The 20,263-nt window shown below is 44.7% G+C and overlaps 1 protein-coding gene across 6 annotated transcripts in view; it reads left to right on the plus strand.

Annotated features, from left to right (window-relative positions):
- The first annotated feature begins 9,247 nt into the window (after nucleotides 1-9,247).
- RC3H1 (ring finger and CCCH-type domains 1) overlaps nucleotides 9,248-20,263 on the plus strand; it is a 64,968-nt gene continuing 53,952 nt past the window's right edge. For 4 of the 6 annotated variants that reach the window (XM_081012074.1, XM_081012075.1, XM_081012076.1 and 1 more), the window contains exon 1: nucleotides 9,248-9,520. The gene's annotated coding sequence lies outside the window, so the exon portion shown is untranslated. The remainder of the gene's footprint in view (nucleotides 9,521-20,263) is intronic. The other 2 variants (XM_081012072.1, XM_081012073.1) reach the window with 1 other exon arrangement.

A 20,263-nucleotide genomic window follows, 5' to 3' on the forward strand; every position in this document is an offset into this window, starting at 1 on the left:
AGTACTCAGTTACAGATTTTTTTCTTCATGGATTTGTCCAATCCTCTTTTAAAGCCATCCAGATTGATGGCCATCACTACATCTTGTGGGCATGGACTTGACAGTTTAGCTATGCACTGTGTGCTGTGTTCAAGCTCCTGTCTCAAGGGATATTAAGAGAAACGTAACTCACTGATTTCCTTCCTCTGTTGGGGTGTGAATATTATTAGTCAGCTTGTGTTAAATATATATTGGCTCTTTAGGTGGTGTGAGAGCTATTTCTCTGTGGTGCAATCCTATGCTGCTGCTGCAGTTATAAGTACAGTGGTACCTCAGGTTACAAACACTTCAGGTTACAGACTCCGCTAACCAGGAAGTAGTACCTCAGGTTAAGAACTTTGCCCCAGAATAAGAACAGAAATCACGCGGCAGCAGGAGGCTCCATTAGCTAAAGTGGTACCTCAGGTTAAGAACAGTTTCAGGTTAAGAACAGACCTCCGGAACGAATTAACTTACTAACCAGAGGTACCACTGTATAAGCACCAGATTCACATGGTGTGTGTCCTCATAACAGGCAAAAGTCAGGTGGGGAAAAGCCATGCAATTGAGCCTGCCCACATAATTCTGGCATTGAGACATACTCTACCTGTTGGAGTTCACACAGTTCAAGTAGGTAGAATCATACAGGGGGAAGGGATCTTGGAGGTCATCTGGTCTAGCCCCTTGCTCAATGCTGTATGCAGTTACAGCATCCCTGACACACGGCTTCCTGGCCTCAGCTCAAAATACCTCACCAAGTCCCAAGGCAGCCTACGCCATTGTCAAACAGCTTTTGATCATTAGGAGTTCACTCCTAGTGTTATCTATGCAGTTAAAGTACTTATATTCTACCCCCAAATCACTGTAACTGAGAACAATGATAAAGAGGATTCTAGTAAATTATGGGGAAAGGAGGGAGATGTGTAGCATCATGTTTGAAAGAATTCTAACTGAGTTAAGTGGGGTTTACCTCTGAATTATTACACAAGATTACTGACTTACTCTGAGCTAGGCTATGAAAAGCTGGAGTCAAGGGACTTGTTAAAGTCATGGAGCTTTGCGGAAATTCCTGCCTGAGGAGATTCCTGATGAGATTTGAGGATTTTCTTCCTTTAACAAAATCTGTTTATTTAAATTTTTCAGCTATAACAATGAAAAACAGAACTCCTTCCATTCTCAATAGTACACTGAGTTGGAGACAATTATAGCGTTGACTATACTAGAAAAGGTTAAATTTGGCAGTCACACTGTTTAAATAAAAGTGTCTTTCCATAGATTTCAATGGGACGCAGGTAGTCTGTATCCTTGTTCTTTTTGGAATGCATGTGAAATAAAACTGAACCATGTGGAAGCAACAGTGTCAGTCAGTTTACTACCCCTTTGTATCCATATCTGTAGTATTTTGTGACTTTTTTGTTACTATTAAATTTTTATTTTCTCATTGATTTTAAAACAGTAACAACAGAACATTTATTCTAGAAGCCAGTCCTTAACATGCTTGCTCTGGCTTCTGCTGGAGATGGAGAACGGTAGCAGAATGAACAATTCCTCATTAAACAAGAGAGCTCAATACAGCTCTGCTTTACTGACAACAATCTAGGTCACTTCCAAATTGCTATCACCACACCTAACCCTGATTGCAGGGCGCATGGATATGGGTCAGGTGAGAGGCATGGAGCTGAACCTACAGGTCTGGTCTGGCACACCAACACAAGATGTTCAAAATGGCAGTAACATTTAATGCTCTAATGCTAGTGGTGGGCAGCTGTAGGGTTTCACCAGAAGTTTTATAAGAAACAGTGATGCACAAAGGTTTAAGGTGGAAAGCTGTGCTTCTCTGCCATGGCTGTTTATGTACAGTGAGTTCAGGTCATATGCACACAACACCATCAGCACATATCCACCAACATGTTGGTAAGAGTTATGAGAAAACAGATGAGCTTTTTCTGAACACTCACCAATAAAGCTTGCTAATACCAAGTTGATTCTGAAATTATCCAAGAAGAGCTCAAGCTTATTGACAGGAATAAGCCAGCAGTAGATCACATGAAGTAAGTGGACTTAGCGCTTTATTAGAAAGAACAGGATCTACACAGGAGTGTCAGACCTAATGAGCACAGCAACTCTTCTTTGGTAAGTCTTGCCCCTATGAAGCAGTTGTGGCGACTGAAGGTCCCTACCTTCTCACAGCTGCCTAAGTCCCCTCCTCTCCAGGGTTTCCCCCCAAGCAATCTGACATTGTGCCTGTGATGCTAATTTCTCCTCTGCCCTCTTCATACCTTTTCTGGTTCTGGGACACTAGTGGGGAGGGAAGCTTGTTGCAGCAGGAGAGGGAGACAACTGTGACTTCACCAGCTGGACTCATCTCTGCCTCTTGGCCTCCAGCATCCCACTCTCCTGCTTCAGCTTCTGATTCTGGACATCTCTCCAATCCCCAAGCTCTGAGCCTTATTTCCTTGCTGGTTCCCCAGCTGGTTCCTCCCACCATTTCTCTGCATCCCACCAGTCCCTGACTCTTATCCATTACTAACTATAAATACTGCAAATATGTGACAATATCATCCTTCCTTCCTTCCATCCTTCCTAAATAAATAAGATTGAAATTCTCTGTGAACTTACTTAGACATACATATGCACAGGACCAGAATGCATATTACAGAATTTTAGAATAGGATGACAACAGGAATTTGTGCAGTGCTCTGAAACTTCCGTGAACTTTCAGAAATTACAGATGGATAGCTCTGTAATTACAACAGTAGAGGGCATCAGATTGTCAGCTGAGCATCCACAATTTGCTATGAAGTGGTGGACTTTTCAGGGCAATATGACAAAGAATATTAAATTGCTTAATTAAACATCCTGGCATGGAGCTGATAAAGACCAAAATCTGCTCTATGATATTATTACTATTACTTATTAAATTTATTAGATGTTGTAGCAGACCTACCACTTAATAAAAGGTAAAGGGACCGCTGACCATTAGGTCCAGTCATGACCGACTCTGGGGTTGCGGCGCTCATCTCGCTTTGTTGGCCGAGGGAGCCGGTGTACAGCTTCCTGGTCATGTGGCCAGCATGACTAAGCCGCTTCTGGCGAACCAGAGCAGTGCACGGAAACGCCGTTTACCTTCCCGCCGGAGCGGTACCTATTTATCTACTTGCACTTTGATGTGCTTTCGAAGTGCTAGGTAGGCAGGAGCAGGGACCGAACAACGGGAGCTCACCCCGTCGCAGGGATTCGAACCGCCAACCTTCTGATCGGCAAGTCCTAGGCTCTGTGGTTTAACCCACAGTGCCATCCCTACCACTTAATACCACTCATTAATAAGGCGGCGGATCCACTCCTGCTAACTGCCCCCCATTAAATATAGTGCACCCACAATTTACCACAGATCATCTAGTGGGGGGACTTGTGTGAGGGAAAACTTAATGATTGGAGTCTCAAGCAGAAAATAAACAAACAAGAAAAGTTTTATTAAACAAAAATTGTTTATGAAACAAAGTGGGTCAGGAAATTCATTTTTTCAGGTAGACGTTAACTTGCTCACTTTAACTAACCCAGGCTTAAACACAACCCTATAGGCGCAGCTCTTCTTGAACTATAGTTACTAAAAATCAGTTGTTACGCTTCAGGTGGTAGATGTTCAGGTTTCTAGAACAGAGAGAAAAATGCTCAACTCAGTTTCTGTCACTGAGATATTACCGTTGAAAGTATTCAATGCCGCTTCCTTCACAGCTTCTCCTCCGTTGCCCACTCTCTTAGCCATCCCACCCCTGAGGTCTTCTAAATGAGGGTCCCCTCACCCCCTGGGACTGGGCTGGGAGTCTTCTGGACCTAGAAGAACTCTCCCCTCCTGGCTAGACGGACACCCAGGGAGGCTGTCATGCCCCCAGGATCTCCCTCTCCCGGCTCAGACTCAGCCCTCCCAGGACGCTCCTGTCTGTACAGTGGTACCTCGGGTTACAGACGCTTCAGGTTGCAGACTCCGCTAACCCAGAAATATTATCTCGGGTGAGAACTTTGCTTCAGGATGAGAACAGAAATCGTGCAGCGGCGGCGCAGCAGCAGCAAGAGGCCCCATTAGCTAAAGTGGTGCTTCAGGTTAAGAACAGTTTCAGGTTAAGAACAGACCTCCGGAATTAATTAAGTACATAACCAGAGGTACCACTGTATTCCTTTTCCAGACCATTAACCCGGTCTAAAACTGCATATAAAATATAACATAAATCTTAGCTAAGGGGGTAGACTTACTCATTACTTTAAAGCTTAAATTAAAATAAGGGAATGAGTTATAAGGCTTTTAAAGACGAACAAGGGTTTTACTTATGAATTCTGCACATGCTGTGTTTTTCTTATTTTTAAGCACAATGGTTGTATCCATTGCTGCAATTCTACTAATGCGGCAGTCTGTCACTCATGCAATGGAACTTCCCTCCACCTCTTCCCTACGACCGGAGCTTTTTTTCTGCCAGAACGTGCTGGAGCACAGTTCCAGCACCGTTTTTTTGCCTTGCTTTGTCTAAGAATTCTGCTCACCCAGCAAAGGAAGTCCCCTGATCAGCGAGGTGTGCAGGATGGCAGCTGAAGCAGCCTGAGCAGGGGGAGCAGCAAATTTTGACAGTGGAATTTGCTGCCAAGGAGTGTGGTGGAGTCTCCTTCTTTGGAGGTCTTTAAGCAGAGGCTTGACAATCATATGTCAGGAGTACTCTGATGGTGTTTCCTGCTTGGCAGGGGGTTGGACTCGATGGCCCTTGTGGTCTCTTCCAGCTCTATGATTCTATGATTCTATTCTATGATTCTATGATTCTATGAGAGGGGCGAGTGGTGAGCAGAAAGGTGCACATGCACGAGGGCAGCTGAAGTGGCCTGAGCAGAGCAGGAGAGCAGCAAGGTGCGCACAATGGTGACTGAAGCGGCCTTAGTGGGTGGGTGGAGCATCTTGTCATGTGATTTCAGTTTCAAGATGGTGGCATCAGCATCTGGGTTGGAGACTGAGGTGGTGTTCTGGCACCTTTTTTCCTAGAACAAAGCACTGCCTACAACTCCATGCACACTTACAAAATCTGCTCCGGAGGTGGAAGTACCACAGGGCAAGTGAAACTTCCATTTGTGCAGCACTGGATGCAACCCAATGTAGAAATCATGCCCTTGTTACAACTTACAGTTGTAGGGATGGGTTTTTAAGATTGTAATGTGGGGAATGACAGGTATCTTTGCAGGAAAAAAATTAAATCCGAAGATGTAACATTATTAAATTGTATGTTTTAATTTGTTGTGGAAGATTACATAGCACACTACTATTTCAGATATGGAATTTGCTGTTGAAATTTGAGGGCTAAATTTGGGCTGTAAAATGAGAGTAAAAAATATGATATTGAAATGTGCCTGAGGATTTATTAATGTTAAATCAGCACCTTAGCAAATCCAGGACAGAATTAATAGAATGTGACCATATAGATTTGGCTTCTCTAGCAATTATTCTGGTGTGCTGAACATTACACACATGCTTATCCCCGTCTGGCAGTGCAGAAACAATTGTGACAATGCTTGCAGCACAGTCAGGACACAGAGGAAAAACGTGTACAATTACATGCAATGTGGATCCTCTTTGGGATTCTACTTTCTAGGTTGCAGCCAGAAGCATTGCAGGTGAATACAAGGAACAAGCCAGACAACACTGTTGGCCAAGGCAATGGTGATTAAAGCACAGTCAAGACCTCGCAACAGAGGTGGTGATTTGTTCTGATGTGTGGTTCCTAAGGATGGGTTTCCTCAATGGTGCCACTGTACAATGCACAAAGTCCCCCTCCTCTATTGTCATAATTAACCACTACCCCAGCTATGCTAAGGAGATTGCTGGTTAGAGAGGGTTGCAATCAGTGGATTGATACGACTTGAAATATCATTAATTGACTATTGTATTTACCAGCCTATTCCCTCCCCACATTGTGGCAGCACAACTGCTAGACCAGGCATAGACAAACTCGGCCCTCCATCATCCCTTGCTAACAGGACCAGTGGTCAGGGATGATGGGAGTTGTAGTCCGAAAACATCTGGAGGGCCGAGTTTGCCTATGCCTGTGCTAGACTTTTGATAGCCACATCTTAGGAAACAAAGTGGGGAGTGGGCTTTAAACCAGTCTTCCACATTTCTGTTTGCGAGTAGAACTTGTATCCTAATCCCAGTGAAATTTTTTCTAAAGCACCCAGAACTACCATTCCCCCATACTGATTGTAAATTCCATTGTAGGCACATCCAGGATGTGCTCTGGGTCTGGGTGTGTGGACTTCCTTAATTCCGAACAGAGGCCACTGACTCACCTATGGCCATGACTCACCATTGACTCACCATTGACTACAGGACATATTGTGCAGAGGTGTGTAATTGCTTGTTCTGCTGTATGCTTGGGAGTTTTTTTGGCATGTGTGTATGTGATGAGGTGAATAAACTGTTAGTGGGTCTGTGGCAGTGATGGTGACAGTGGCAAATATTAAGTTTTCTTCACAGTACAGGGGAACCTCAGTTTTTGAGCGTCTCGGAAGCCGAACGATTCAGAACCTGAACGCCAAAAACCCGGAAGTGAATGCGCCTCCAAAGCTGAACAGCTTCCAAGGTGCATTTCTCAATTTTCTCAATAGAATTTGCCGACTGCCCATTGCGCCTTTGTTGTCGAATGTTTCAGAAGTCGAACAGTCTTCCGGAATGGATTACGTTTGATAACCGAGGTTCCACTGTATTGCTCACTGCTTTTACAAGTGGGTTGGGACATCCTGCAATCTTGCCCAATAGAAACATTCTAAAGTTATATCCCTTACTGGCTTACCAGCGAGTCACTGGGTTACCCTCTCTCATGAGTCCAACTTTTCCTTTATGGCACGTAATGTAACTAGACTCTATGTATGTAGGTTCAGAGTTAAGTACGGTACTTGCTTCCAGGGAGGGTGATTCCTCAGGCAATTACAGGTTGCACCTTCTCTGCCGTTTCTTACCTAGGCTTTTGTGTTTAACCTTTGATATTTTGTTTCCTAGGTTGCCACCCTTAGCCTGGGTGTCACCATTGCCACAAAAGGGAAGGAGTGTTAATTACTGATACTGTTGCATGCCACCCCAATCTCCAAATGGTGCAAGATTCCAGGGGCCCCACCCATTTGCCATTTATCACAGAGCCCCTTCCTTTGTTCTCCTTACACCTCACCCCAAGACTAGCCTGGCTATTATTTTAACACTTGCTAGATCCAGGGATGAGAGGGGTCTAACACCCAGTTTAAGATGCACACACCCCAAACTCATAGCACTATCCTTTACTAGGTGATAGTTGCAAAGCAATTAGGAAAAAGCATTGTAGCATTGGCACAATAAAGCTACCTTCCAACCCCTGCCTCTACACTCCTCAATGTATTTTTTTTCTGAGTTCCCTTTCTTGCTTTCCTTTCCTCTTCTGCCCTTCTTCATAGCCTTCTTAGTTTTCTCTTTCCTCCCTCTGTCCCCATGTATGTCCTCTTGGCTTTCTCAGGCATTAATTTGGTCCCGCAGCAATGGCAGATCATGCCCTCAACCCAGACAGAACAGAGGCACTGCTAGTGGGAAGTTTGCCTACCCAGGTAAAAGGTATTAATCCCGTTCTAAAGGGCTGTAATTTCCCCTAAAAGAACCAAGTTCATCACGTGAGGGTGAGTGTGCTCATTCATCCATTTTTGTAATGGGCAGATATCGCCTCTGTAACCCAGAGTACCTTTCCCCAACTTAGGAAGTTTTGCCAGCTATGGCACTACCTGGTCAAAGTAGCCTTGCTTCAGCAATTCATGCCTTGGTAACCTCCTCTGTGGACAACTGCAAAGTATTATGTGCACTGTTGCTTTTAAAAATGTTCTGGAAATTTGTGTTGGTTCAGAAAGTAGCCAACAGACTGCTGAGACTGGATTGTATGAATCACACCACTCTTGGTGATCAAGCAGCTCCCCTGGCTCACAGCCAATGAGGGAATATCAAACACCTTCAAATGGAAAAGGCCCTTTGCAGTTGTGACCAGGGTGCTTCATGGATTACCTCTCTCCACATGTACCTGTCTAATTGCTGGGATCTCCTTCAAAAGCTCATCTCAAATGGCCCTGCCAGGTAGGTAGAAGGGCATTTTCAGTGGTGGCTACCCAGCTGTGGAATGCTGACTCCAGAGTGGTGCCCTTTTTATTCTCTTAGGCCTGTTGATGTCTCATAGCTTTAAGATGATTTTACCTTCTGTGACTTGTCTTTTAATGCTTCATGTATACTGTACTTCCAAAGCAAGCAAACAGAGCAGGGAAGTGATTTTCAAGTTTCTATTATTCTCCTTTTGGAAACTGCAGCTAGCTGTCAAACAAAGCATGTATGTCTCTTTTACACAAGGTACTCAAGAAGGAAATGCAACGAATCAGAGTTGCTGTTAGTTGACATTTTAATATCATTTCAGGCTGGGAAGCCATCTTTCAGACAGAAGAAATGCATGGATCCTTGTGCCATGGTTCAAGACTGGGGATGCTAGAAGCCATTTCAATAAAGAGCAGTTGCTTTATCCCTTTGGCTATGCCCGGTATAGAGCGACACATGGGCTAGCTGGCAATGTTCATCCTAGTTATTAAAGTGCTACAAGGCTCTTTGTTGTTCATGATAGTAAGTTCAGTACGGCTCTGCACCTGAATCACCACATGTAATCAATCTTTGCCACGGGAGCCTTGAGTCTTTCCTACAGTAACTACTGTTATTTTAAAGCTGCCTTTCTACTGGATCCTGCACTCGGGGTGACTTACCAGCAGTAGCCACGAGTACAATAAAAAAGCGTAGCTACACACTCCGACGTGAATTGCTGTCCAAGCTCATGCATGTTTGACCGGGTTTCACAAGGCAGGAAAGTATGCGCTGTACTGCAGCCTGAAAGTAAAGCACTGAAAGTTAATCTCTACGTAGAAGGGGATTTTCTAAAATAAAGAGCATTTCAGGGCAACTCTTCAGCTGCATGCCGTTGTGGGATTGGGATTTCTTGGGATCTCTTGGGATTTCGGAACAATACTTCTCCCACACCTGGTAAACCAAGGTTTCCTCTGCTTCCCCCCTCACAGATTATATATGTGTGTGTGCATATATATCCACCCTCCCCCTACATCTCCACCCCCTCCACCTATAAATGGAGGGCGAGGCGGCGGCGCCTGGCGGGCCCGCTCCGCCCCTCCTCTGCCGCCGAGCAGGAAGGGGCGGGCGGCTGCTGCCGGGCGAGCGATGCATTAGCGGCGGCCCTGGAGGCGAGGCAGGGCTTTGCTGCTGAGGCGAGCGGAGAGGCGCCCAAGATGGCCCCTGCTGCAGAGGCGGCCGTGGCAGCAGCAGAGGGCCGGAGGGCGGAAGGGAAGGCCGCGGCCGGCCGGCTCCTGCTGCTGGTGGTGGACACGGAGGAGGAGGGCGCGACGGCCCCGTCCGTGGCCCGCAGCTGAGAGGAGCTGCCGCCGCCGCCGCCGCCGCCGCCACCGCCGTGAGGTAAGCGGAGTCTCCCCGGTGGGCGGGCGGCGGGGAACAATAGGGCAGAGGCTGCGGCCTGCTCCTCTCTTTTCCTTCGGGCGGGCGGCGCCTCTGCCTGGCCGGCCGGCCGGCGGGCCCGACATTGCGGCCGGGGTCTCCGTGCGAGGCGCCCCAGCGGCCTCTTCCACCATTTCCCCTCCACTTCGCCGAAGCCTCGGTAGGCCTCAGGCTTCTGCCGGGCTCGCTTTCTGCCATCCCCGCCCCCGCGGCTTCGGAAGAGGCCGGGAAATATTCTGGGGGCCGGGGGTTACACGCGGTCCCAACTCATGCCGGGGGTCTGGGGGGGGGGTACACGGTATAGTATTCTTGGCTAGGGAATGGTGCGCGGGGGTGGCTGGAAGCCCTTGCCAGGTGTGATCCTCACTGACCCTCCGTGGGAATTATCTCTGACAGCTCAGCCTTATGCATGTCTACTCAGAAGCGCTCCCATTGAGTTCAGTGGGACTTACTCCCGAGTAAGCGTGTGGGGGTCGCACTCTAAAGTAAACACACACATAGATCGCATCACATTGCACACGTCCATACTTCTAAGGAGAGAGCGCTGTCCCACCTGTGAAAAGATCACACATGCTTTTATTCTGTGCTTCTGTTCCCTAAATGTAGCTTCTGTGTTCAGTCTCTGAAGCTTATTGGGTTCTGACATTGACCTCCCCATGATCTTTTGAACATTATCCCTGGCAGTAGTCACTGTACTCCAGAGAGGAAAGAAACGTTAAAAACACAGAACAAAGTGTAATTATAAAAATTCTCGAGGCGTACAAGTACCCCTACCTTCTGTATATTTATCATGTATGTAACTTTCAGCGTCATGGTTTCAGAGGATTGGACAAAAGTCTGCTTCCCAGGAAATGAAGGATCTGGTTTGGCTACCTGAAGCAAGCAAGCAAACCTTTGTGTTCAGGGAGAGAGTTGATATTGAGCAGGAAGTGACATCTGCAAACAGTTCACCAAGAAGCGATGTAAAATTTCATTGCACAAAATGAAGGCTGTTTACTTTATTCCTCACCCATCTCTTCATAAACACAACTGTCACACTGTATTATTTTGGTAGAATAAATTGTGATTTAGTTATTTATTTTGACTTCTATCAGATAGTGTTTTGGTTATGAGAGAACACTGTGAATTGTGTTCATGAAAATTAACAGGAATTTGTATTTACTTACCTGTTCGCCACATGTGATGAAGATCACATAGAATTCATTATTTAAGGAATTTTTTACTCCATTCTTTAGCTGAAAAGCCTTCTAGAATGGCTTACAAAGATCAGGATCAATATAGTCCCTGTACCCAGGATTATATTCTAAAATGATATGTAAAAATGCATTCAAGTGAGTAAACACAGAATGACAGGGCCTGAGGGACAGGTCAATCTGCCTTTTCTCTGCTAGCTCAGCTTCCATCATTACTTGGTATTGAACCCCCATCATATTTAGCAAGTATGAAAACATTATGTCCTGGTGGAATAAGGACAGATAAGTTGCTCTCTACTTCCTCCACCTGCTCAGGTTCTGTGCTGGCTGTAGGGAGTGAAATCCCTTCCACGCTTGACCAGCCCAGAAACCAAACAAGCTGGCAGAGGAGGATGCTGTGATCAGTCCTCCTCTGCCAGACTTCTGCATTTTCCTGCAGGATCTGCAGAAAGCAAAGCTCCTCCCTGCAGGTATAGAAAGTACAGTGGTGCCTCGCAAGACGAAAATAATCCGTTCCGCGAGTCTCTTCGTCTAGCGGTTTTTTCGTCTTGCAAAGCAACCCTATTAGCGGATTAGCGCTATTAGTGGTTTAGCGGTTTAGCGGCTATTAAAGGCTTAGCGGCTAAAAGGCTATTAGCGGCTTAGAAAAAGGGGGGGAGTGAAAAAAATCGCAAGACTTGCAAGACGTTTTCGTCTTGCGAAGCAAGCCCATAGGGAAATTCGTCTTGCGAAGCGCATCGAAAAACGGAAAACCCTTTCGTCTAGCGGGTTTTTCGTCTTGCAAGGCATTCGTCTTGCGGGGCACCACTGTATAGAAAGGGGGTGCTGGTGGCAAAAGGACAAGGCGATCATTGGCTTTGCTACCAGCCCACCACATTTCTATGCTAAAGGCACAACACACAAAGCCCACTTTTGCACATATAGCATATAAATCAATTGGGCTAATAGAAGAGGCAGATAAGTGCTCCATTCCTCTTCTGGTGCCTGCTGCATTTCTGGTCCACGGGTTTTTTTTTGTTCTTTTTACTAGCAGATAATGTCCCTTGTAGGGATGTGGGTGGCACTGTGGTCTAAACCACTGAGCCTTGGGCTTGCCGATCGGAAGGTCGGTGGTTCAGGTGAGCTCCCGTTGTTCGGTACCAGCTCCTGCCAACATAGTGGTTTGAAAGCACGTCAAAGCGCAAGTAGATAAATAGGTACCGTTCTGGCGGGAAGGTAAACAGCGTTTCTGTGCACTGCTCTGGTTTTGCCAGAAGCTGCTTAGTCATGCTGGCCACATGACCCGGAAAAACTGTCTGTGGACAAACGTCGGCTCCCTCGGCCAGTAAAGCAAGATGAGCGCCGCAACCCCGGAGTCGTTCATGATTGGACTTAACTGTCAGGGGTCCTTTACCTTTTTTTAATGTCAACCCTTAAGGCTGTGTGTGTCTTGTACCCAAAGGAAGCTTTTGATTGGATGTGATGAAATCCTTTATTGTAGGAGATACTGTACTAGAAGTGTTGGTCACCATACAGAATACTCTCTGGGTCTTTTGTTAGTGCTGGTGTTGCCTTAAGTAGGTTCTTTCATTCTGCTGTATGGCAGAGCTTAGGTAAAGGTAATATTTATATAAATTGTGATTACATGCAAAACAGTATGATTGCTGCAGCTCTACTCATTACTGTTCATTGATCATGCCAGAAATAACATTCACTACTGTCATATTTGGCAATAATTTTGTCCTGGCTCATGGACAAATTACTGTGATGCTTGCAACATGCTCTTATACATGTTTACTCAGAATCAAGTCCCACTGAATTCAGTAGGACCTGTTGTCAATTGAGTGTGCATAAATTGCAGTATTAGCAGGGGTGGGCAAGAGGTAGATTGGAAATTTGGTAGATTGGAACAGTTTTGTGACTTCCGTTTGTTGGAACAAAGACAGTTCCCCTGAATTTAGCTGTTAAGAGACCCTGATGTGTGATAACTAGATATATAGTTAGATTATAAAGGTAAAGGTACCCCTGCCCGTACGGGCCAGTCTTGACAGACTCTAGGGTTGTGCGCTCATCTCACTCTAGAGGCCGGGAGCCAGCGCTGTCCGCAGACACTTCCGGGTCACGTGGCCAGCGTGACGAAGCTGCTCTGGCGAACCGGCACCAGAGCAGCACTCGGAAGCGCCGTTTACCTTCCCGCTATAAAGCGGTACCTATTTATCTACTTGCACTTAAGGGTGCTTTCGAACTGCTAGGTGGGCAGGAGCTGGGACCGAATGACGGGAGCTCACCCCGCCGCAGGGATTCGAACCGCCGACCATGCGATCGGCAAGTCCTAGGCGCTGAGGTCTTACCCACAGCGCCACCCGCGTCCCTCTAGTTAGATTATACCAAAAGGTAATTTACTCCTTTCCCAAGCCATCATCTTGCATATGTGCCTGGCTTTGGTTGGTGCACCTTTGGTTTCCAAAAAAAATTAAAACATAACCCACAAATCTAGTTGCCCATTCTTGCTATATTTTACAATGTTAAATTATCCAAATTTGTTGCCATGTCTTCATTATGAAGTAGTAATGTTCATTTACTAAACACGCTTACAATCTAAAAATGATATTTTGTTGTTTTGTATGATAATGGTCACGTCTCCTCTACATGGTGGTTTCTAAATTCATGGTATAAATGTCCTTTGCTTATCACAATGGTGATCATCTTCAGTTTTCAACTCCCCACTTTTTTCAAACTGGAGAAATTAAAATCTCATTAGGTTACAGTCCTAGTCTCCTGGATGCTGGTGACTGGTGTTGGGAGTTAGAATGATGTGTAATTGTCTCTTTGCTGATGGAGAAGAATGCCACTGGTGGGTGATGTGATAAGACTGCCATATTTCACAGTAGCCAGTGAAATGGATTGTTTTGGGGCAGGGCACCAGAGACTTTGAATTCACTGGATCCAAAGCCCCACAGATCCCTAAGGAGCCTCTGTCTGGAGCTACTACAGCAGAAAAGAAAGAAACTTTTCACCCCCATCTTTTGTCATGACTGACAAGCCAACAGGGCTTCTGAGTACCAGTTGCTGGGAATGACAGGTGAGGAGAGTACTTTTGTGCTCAGGTCCTGCCTTTGGGGTTCCCACAGGTATCTTGTTGGCCACTGTGAGAACAGAATGCTGGACTAGATGGGCATTGGCCTGATACAACAGAAGTACTGTTGGTAGATGGGACTGTTGGGTTTACATCAAATTTTGAATGAGGCTGCACTCTCCTGAAAGAGCAGGTGGGTAGCTTGGGGATGCTCCTTGAAGCAGTGCTCCTGTTTGATGTATGTGTGGCAAAGGATGCCTTTTTCCTGCTTCAGCTGGTACACCTACTACAACCCTTCCTGATAAAAGGTGGACCTTGCTGCAGTCATTTATTCTGTATTGACTTCTAGATTAGATCACTATAACAAGCTGTACGTTGAGTCTGCCATTAAAAAGCATTTGGAAACTTCTGTTAGAGCAGAATGTTGATGGGAGCTTTGATTCTATCACATTGGTTCTCTGTGATTTTTACTGATCTTGCCCTGAAAGCCCTTAATATATTGGGGTAGTTTTAGGAACTTTCTCTTTGCATATGTTCCTCCTCACATTCTTAGATCTTTAAACCTCAGAGGGTACATTGGTGTCAACTGGAGATAGGACATTTTCTATTGTGACTTGTATGCTATGGAGTACCTTGCTGCACCAGGCAGCTGTAGAGTGGTTAATTGTATAATTTTGCTGACTCCGTTTTGTGCTGCTGCAATTTTTAAAAGTTTGTATACTATTTTTAATGTCTACTGTATTTATTTATTTTTAGAGACAGTTTGCTTTTATTCTGTATTCATTACAGTCTCCTCAGAAAAATAGGTGGGATAGAAAATGTAAAACGGGGATTATAAACCTACAAAACAGAAGGGGGGGGGAACAGCCCATCCTCAACAGCTGCGTACATACCTCATATCCAGTTTTCTTAAAATTTTGTATATTTGTTGAAGGATCAAAACTAAGTTTAAATCTAAATTTTAAAATTTTTCTTTCATCCTGTTTTCATTTGAACTTTTTAAAAAATGACAATTTTTGCCTTGCCAAAATCCTTAAATGCCGAGCCCAGAATTCAGACATTTCAAAACTAAAAATACCAATCTCTTCGCAACTTCATAGGCTTTAATATGATATGTCACATGATGGACTTACTTTAAATGTTAAAGTTAAGTTACAAAATTTAAAATTTAAAAATGATTAAAATATGATTTTTTAAAAAATCTGAAAAATGTATTTATTATTTCATATTTCTAAGAGCTACTTGAAACTTTCATCTTGGGATCTGAAAGCTACAGACAGCTTTCAGGGTCACATGGCCAGCATTACCAAACTGCTTCTGGTGCGAGGAACACTGTGCCAAGTGCCAGATGCATGGAAATGCCATTTGCCTTTCTGCCACAGTGGTACCTATTTATCTACTTTCAAGCTGGCAGAAGCTGGAACAGAGCAATGGGAGCTCAACTCGTTTTGCAGATTTGAACTGCCGGCCTTCTGATCAGCAAGCCCAAGAGGCTCAGTGGTTTAGACCACAGCGCCACCCATGTCACTGGAGAACAGACTGGGAAAACTCTGCCTCTTGTACTTACCACTCACACCTCAGTTAGATGGGGGAACTGAAGCTAGATAATGTTGTCATGGTGGTTCTTAAGATGTTCAGGTCCCAACAGTTTCAAAGTAAGAACCAGCACATTAAATTAAAACTGTGGTTAAATGGGTAACCAATAAAGATTGAACGACAAGAGCATTTGATGCATTTTATGTTCTTTTACGTAGCAAATTAAGTTTGGATTGCATTGTGTGTACAGCTGCCCTATACCCACAGGTCCCAGGGCGGTTCCTGCTCTCCAGCTCTCTCTCGCCCTCTCTCTACACACATCTCTTTGTTCAACTAGAGTTTAAGCTCTGGGGCTGGCTGAAGACTGGAGGACACTGAGAAAAGTGGCTGCTGCTGTGCTTCCTTGCACATCAGCTGTTAGGCTGGAGGCTGAGCAGTCTAAACAAAGCCCTGCAGCACCTCCAGTCTCTTTGGGGCTTCCTCTGCCCTACTTGACATCCTCTTTGGGCTCCAGAGAGGGTCTCTTCACAAGCCATGAGGACTAACTCTCTCCCACCATTTCCTGATTTGAATTTATTTTTTTCTTTCCCAGCACTGTGCAGTCACACAGAAGTGGGAGCGATGCCTGCATTAATTTTTTTATTGGATTTTTTTTATCTTGTCAGTATATCAGGTTGACTATTTTCTTTTAAATATTTATATTCCACTTTTCCAGGCAAAGCCTGTTCAAAGCAGTTTACAACAATAAGGCGTTACAACTGTAAAAAAAATACTCCAGGAAAAAAGATAAAATGCATTCAGAAACTTCCATACCATCTGATTAGCTCTCAGACTGGCATCCTTTATCAGTGCTGAATTGAAGTAGAGTTAAATGGGTCAATCTTGTGTATATCTACTCAGAATTGAGCCTCACTCATATATTTTCTATTACTGGGGAATGATCAGGAGCTCACCAAGTTATTGGCTAAATATGTCTAATTGGTTTTTTGTCGTCGAAATACACTGCAGACGTCTGATCTCCCTGGAGACTTAGAGATGTGACGATAGACTGCTCTGCCTCCTTTCTTTTAGCAAATGTTTTGTGCCACTGGGGAAGTGGTAATTCTGTATTGATTGATAGAATCATAGAATCTTAGAGTTGGAAGGGACTCAAGGCTCATCTAGTCCAACCCCCTGCAATGCAGCTAAAGCATCCATGTCAGATGGCCATCCAGCCTCTGCTTAAAAAGCTCCAAGGAAAGAGAGTCCACAACCTCTTGTGGGAGTCTGTTCCACTGCCGAACATCTCTTATGGTCAGAATCTTTTTTCTGAATGTTTAGTTGGAATCTCCTTTGTTGTAACTTGAAGCCACAAGAAGTGGGACTTCTTAGTAGAAATGTTTAGGACTGTGCTCTTGAGCAGCCTGAGCAGCCTTCTAATTTGCAATCACCTTTCCACCAGGAGTTTGCATTTAGAGCCAAATTAACAAATGATATAAGTGTGTAGACCACCACTGAGCCTCTTGGACTTGCTGTTTGAAAGGTTGGCAGATTGGATCTGCGTAATGGAATGAACTCCCATTGCCCTGTCCCAGCTCCTGCCAACGTAGCAGTTCGAAAGCACACCAGTGCAAGTAGATAAAGAGGTACCACTGTGGCGGGAAGGTAAATGGCATTTCTGTGCGCTCTGGTTTCCGTCATGGTGTCCCGTTGAACCAGAAGTGGTTTAGTCATGCTGGCTGCATGACCTGGAAAGCTGTCTGTGGACAAACGCCAGCTCCCTTGGCCTGAAAGCGAGATGAGTGCCGCAACCCCATAGTTGCCTTTGACTGGACTTAACCGTCTAGGGGCCTTTTACCTTTACAAGTGTACAAGAGACAAAGTGCAGGCTGAATTCATCTTAAATTGGCCCTCATTTATTGTAAAGGTAAAGGTTAGGTCCAGTCGTGGATGACTCTGGGGTTGCGTGCTCATCTTGCTCTGTAGGCCAAGGGAGCCAGCGTTTGTCCACAGACAGCTTCTGGGTCATGTGGCCAGCATGACTAAGCTGCTTCTGGCAAACCAGAGCAGCGCACGGAAACGCCGTTTACCTTCCTATTTATCTACTTGCACTTGACATGCTTTCGAACTGCTAGGTTGGCAGGAGCAGGGACCGGGCAATGGGAGCTCACCTCGTCACAGGGATTCGAACCGCCAACCTTCTGATTGGCAAGCCCTAGGCTCTGTGGTTTAGACCACAGTGCCACCCGCGTCCCTTTCATTTATTATAACCACATTTTAATATACTACTTGGTTTTTCAATGTCTTAGTTAAGGTGGTAACTTCACAAATTTATTTATTTATTACCCACCCTTTACTCTAACACTCCAGCATTAAAATACAATATTAAAAGCAATCTGCAGCCATAAAAATAAGATGTGTCCTAAAAATATATTTCAGGTGTCAAAAGCAAGAGTTAGGTGTGTCTTCAGCATTCCCCAAAAGCTGTATGAGGAAGGTGCCAGACACACTTACTGAGAAAATCTGTACTGGGCTTCTAAACTGAGAATCTTTGTTGTATTAGCCTTGTTGATGTTTAAAAATGTATAGAATAAAATATGTAGCATTTTTCAAGTATTTTAAAGAGGAAAGTGGTGAGCCACATATACATTAATCCTTCATCAGCCTTCGTCTTCTGAGGAGTAACTGGATCAATCTTCCCTATCATGCCCGGGATTAGAGGCATCCAGTAAAAGTGAAAGAGGTTATTCCTGCTTCTCTCTATTTTTAAAGACAAATGCAAACTTGTGAGCGGTGTCAATCTCACATCACAAGTTATTTGTATACGACATTAAAACTTTGGGTGGGAGATACAGTGTCTCTCTTGCACCTAGCATGATGTAAGAGACCCCTCCTTTTCTGCTGTGTGGAGAATTTGTGGGAATTATATATTACTTTGCTGTGGGCTTCTAGGAGCAAATGGTGGCCAGAAAGAAAATTTGTCATTACCATTGGCAACTTCTTTTGTGGATTCCTGATCTGATACAATTGAGTTATCTCTTACGTTTGTTCTGTATCAGGTACTAGTATTCCTTGTGAAATGAGGCAGACTGCTGAAAGAAAAGCCTGCAAAATGCTGTGATAAAAATGAAAATGTTGAACCTCCAGTTGACTTCTAAGGGTGTAGAAGTACTGGCTTCAGAAAATTAAGATGACTGCACAATAGTCTGGGTTTTATTTTTTAATTTCTTAAGAGAATCAGTTTTTAATATTTGACACAAGGAAAAAATCAAGCTGAAATGTAATCTGACATGCAGATGTTAAGTGATAAACTACATTAGCATTTCTACCAGAGATTTACTTTTTTGCCAACTAGAAAAAGTTTATTCTGTAAACCCACTGTGTTCTGCAGTCACTATTGGAATGTGTAACTAAATCTGGACATTCTATAATCCACTGCAATGTGATTTGAACTGGTTTGGGTTTTTTTTTAGTGTAACTTTTAATTGAAAAATTTCCCCAGGCTAATTCAGATGCAATGCTAAATCATAGTGGGGAACTTCCAGGCCACAGATGTCAGGGCCTGGGCAGAGGAGGAAAGGTGGAGGCTGCCTCCCCATCCTGACCCTTCCAGGAAGGAGGAAGAGGAAGTCAGTTTTGATTTACAACGGGTTTGAGGGAGGTCGCAGCTCAGAGGCAGATGAGGGGGAAAGTTGAGAAATAATGGGAGAGGAGGAGGAGAAAGCAGCTGACGGACACAGTGTCTTTAGAAAGCATTCCAGACCCCCCTCTCCCAGAACCCGGCAAGCCTGAAAGTAGGAGAGCAAAGAGCTCAAAGACAGGGGACGTAGCAGCACCCGTGGAGGAGACGAATGAGGAAGTGGGAGAGATGGAGGTAGAGATTCACTCAGGACAACGCCATCATCCAAAAGGCTGGGTTCTATAGCCTCGCTCTGTAAATACTGAATTAAAATAGGATGGTAAGAAACATTCCCTTGGCTTTCCATGTTCCTGGGCAACCAGCCGGGAGTTGTTGGCAGCAGCCTGAGAAAAGACCTCATTATTCCTATGACGCCTCTGAAATTGACCCACCAGGCCATTTTGGGAAGATCATTCTGATCTTCCTCATGTTTGATGTGGTATGATTACAGGTGATTGATTGATTGATTCATTCCAGTCCCATCCTGTTGCTGAAAGTGGCCTGTGTTGATCAGCCCTTCTGACTGGAAGTGATTCCTCACCCCTCCTTTAGCATTACAAGAGCATGCCTAGGTTAGACTTGGGCTAACGTGCTCCTCCTTCCTCCTGCAGTGTGACCACGAGGAAGAGTTTGGAAACTTTTCCTTCTGTTTTTGATTAACCGCAGCTTGTTGTGTTGCCCAAACCTGGGCAGGCAAACTGCTGGTTAACCTTAACTGCTTTATGGAACAATTCAAATTCACAACATAATTCCAAAATCAAGTTTGTTTAAGCAAACCATAGTTAAGTTTTAGTATTCAGCTGTAATTCTAGTACAGTGGTACCTCGGGTTACATACGCTTCAGGTTACAGACGCCACTAACCCAGAAATATTACCTCGGGTTAAGAACTTTGCTTCAGGATGAGAACAGAAATCGTGTTCCGGAGGCGCGGCAGCAGCAGGAGGCCCCATTAGCTAAAGTGGTGCTTCAGGTTAAGAATAGTTTCAGGTTAAGAACGGACCTCCAGAACGAATTAAGTTCTTAACCCGAGGTACCACTGTATTCAGTTTTAGCATTCAGAAGTAATTGTAAACTGTGATTAATCTGAAATGGAAGCTTAAAATTGTTAAGGTTTTTGTTGTCAGCTTGTTGTTTATGCTGGCTCTTAAACATTGTCTTACTCAGAATTTTACTGCCCTGAAAAATGTGTAAGAAGGCCAGAGTTGGGATATAAATTAATAAATGAATCAAGGGCAGCATATGAATCATAGTTCACAGAAAT

Source organism: Podarcis pityusensis (genome assembly GCF_964106645.2).
Source record: "Podarcis pityusensis genome assembly, chromosome: 6".
In the NCBI taxonomy this organism is placed as follows: Eukaryota; Metazoa; Chordata; class Lepidosauria; order Squamata; family Lacertidae; genus Podarcis; species Podarcis pityusensis.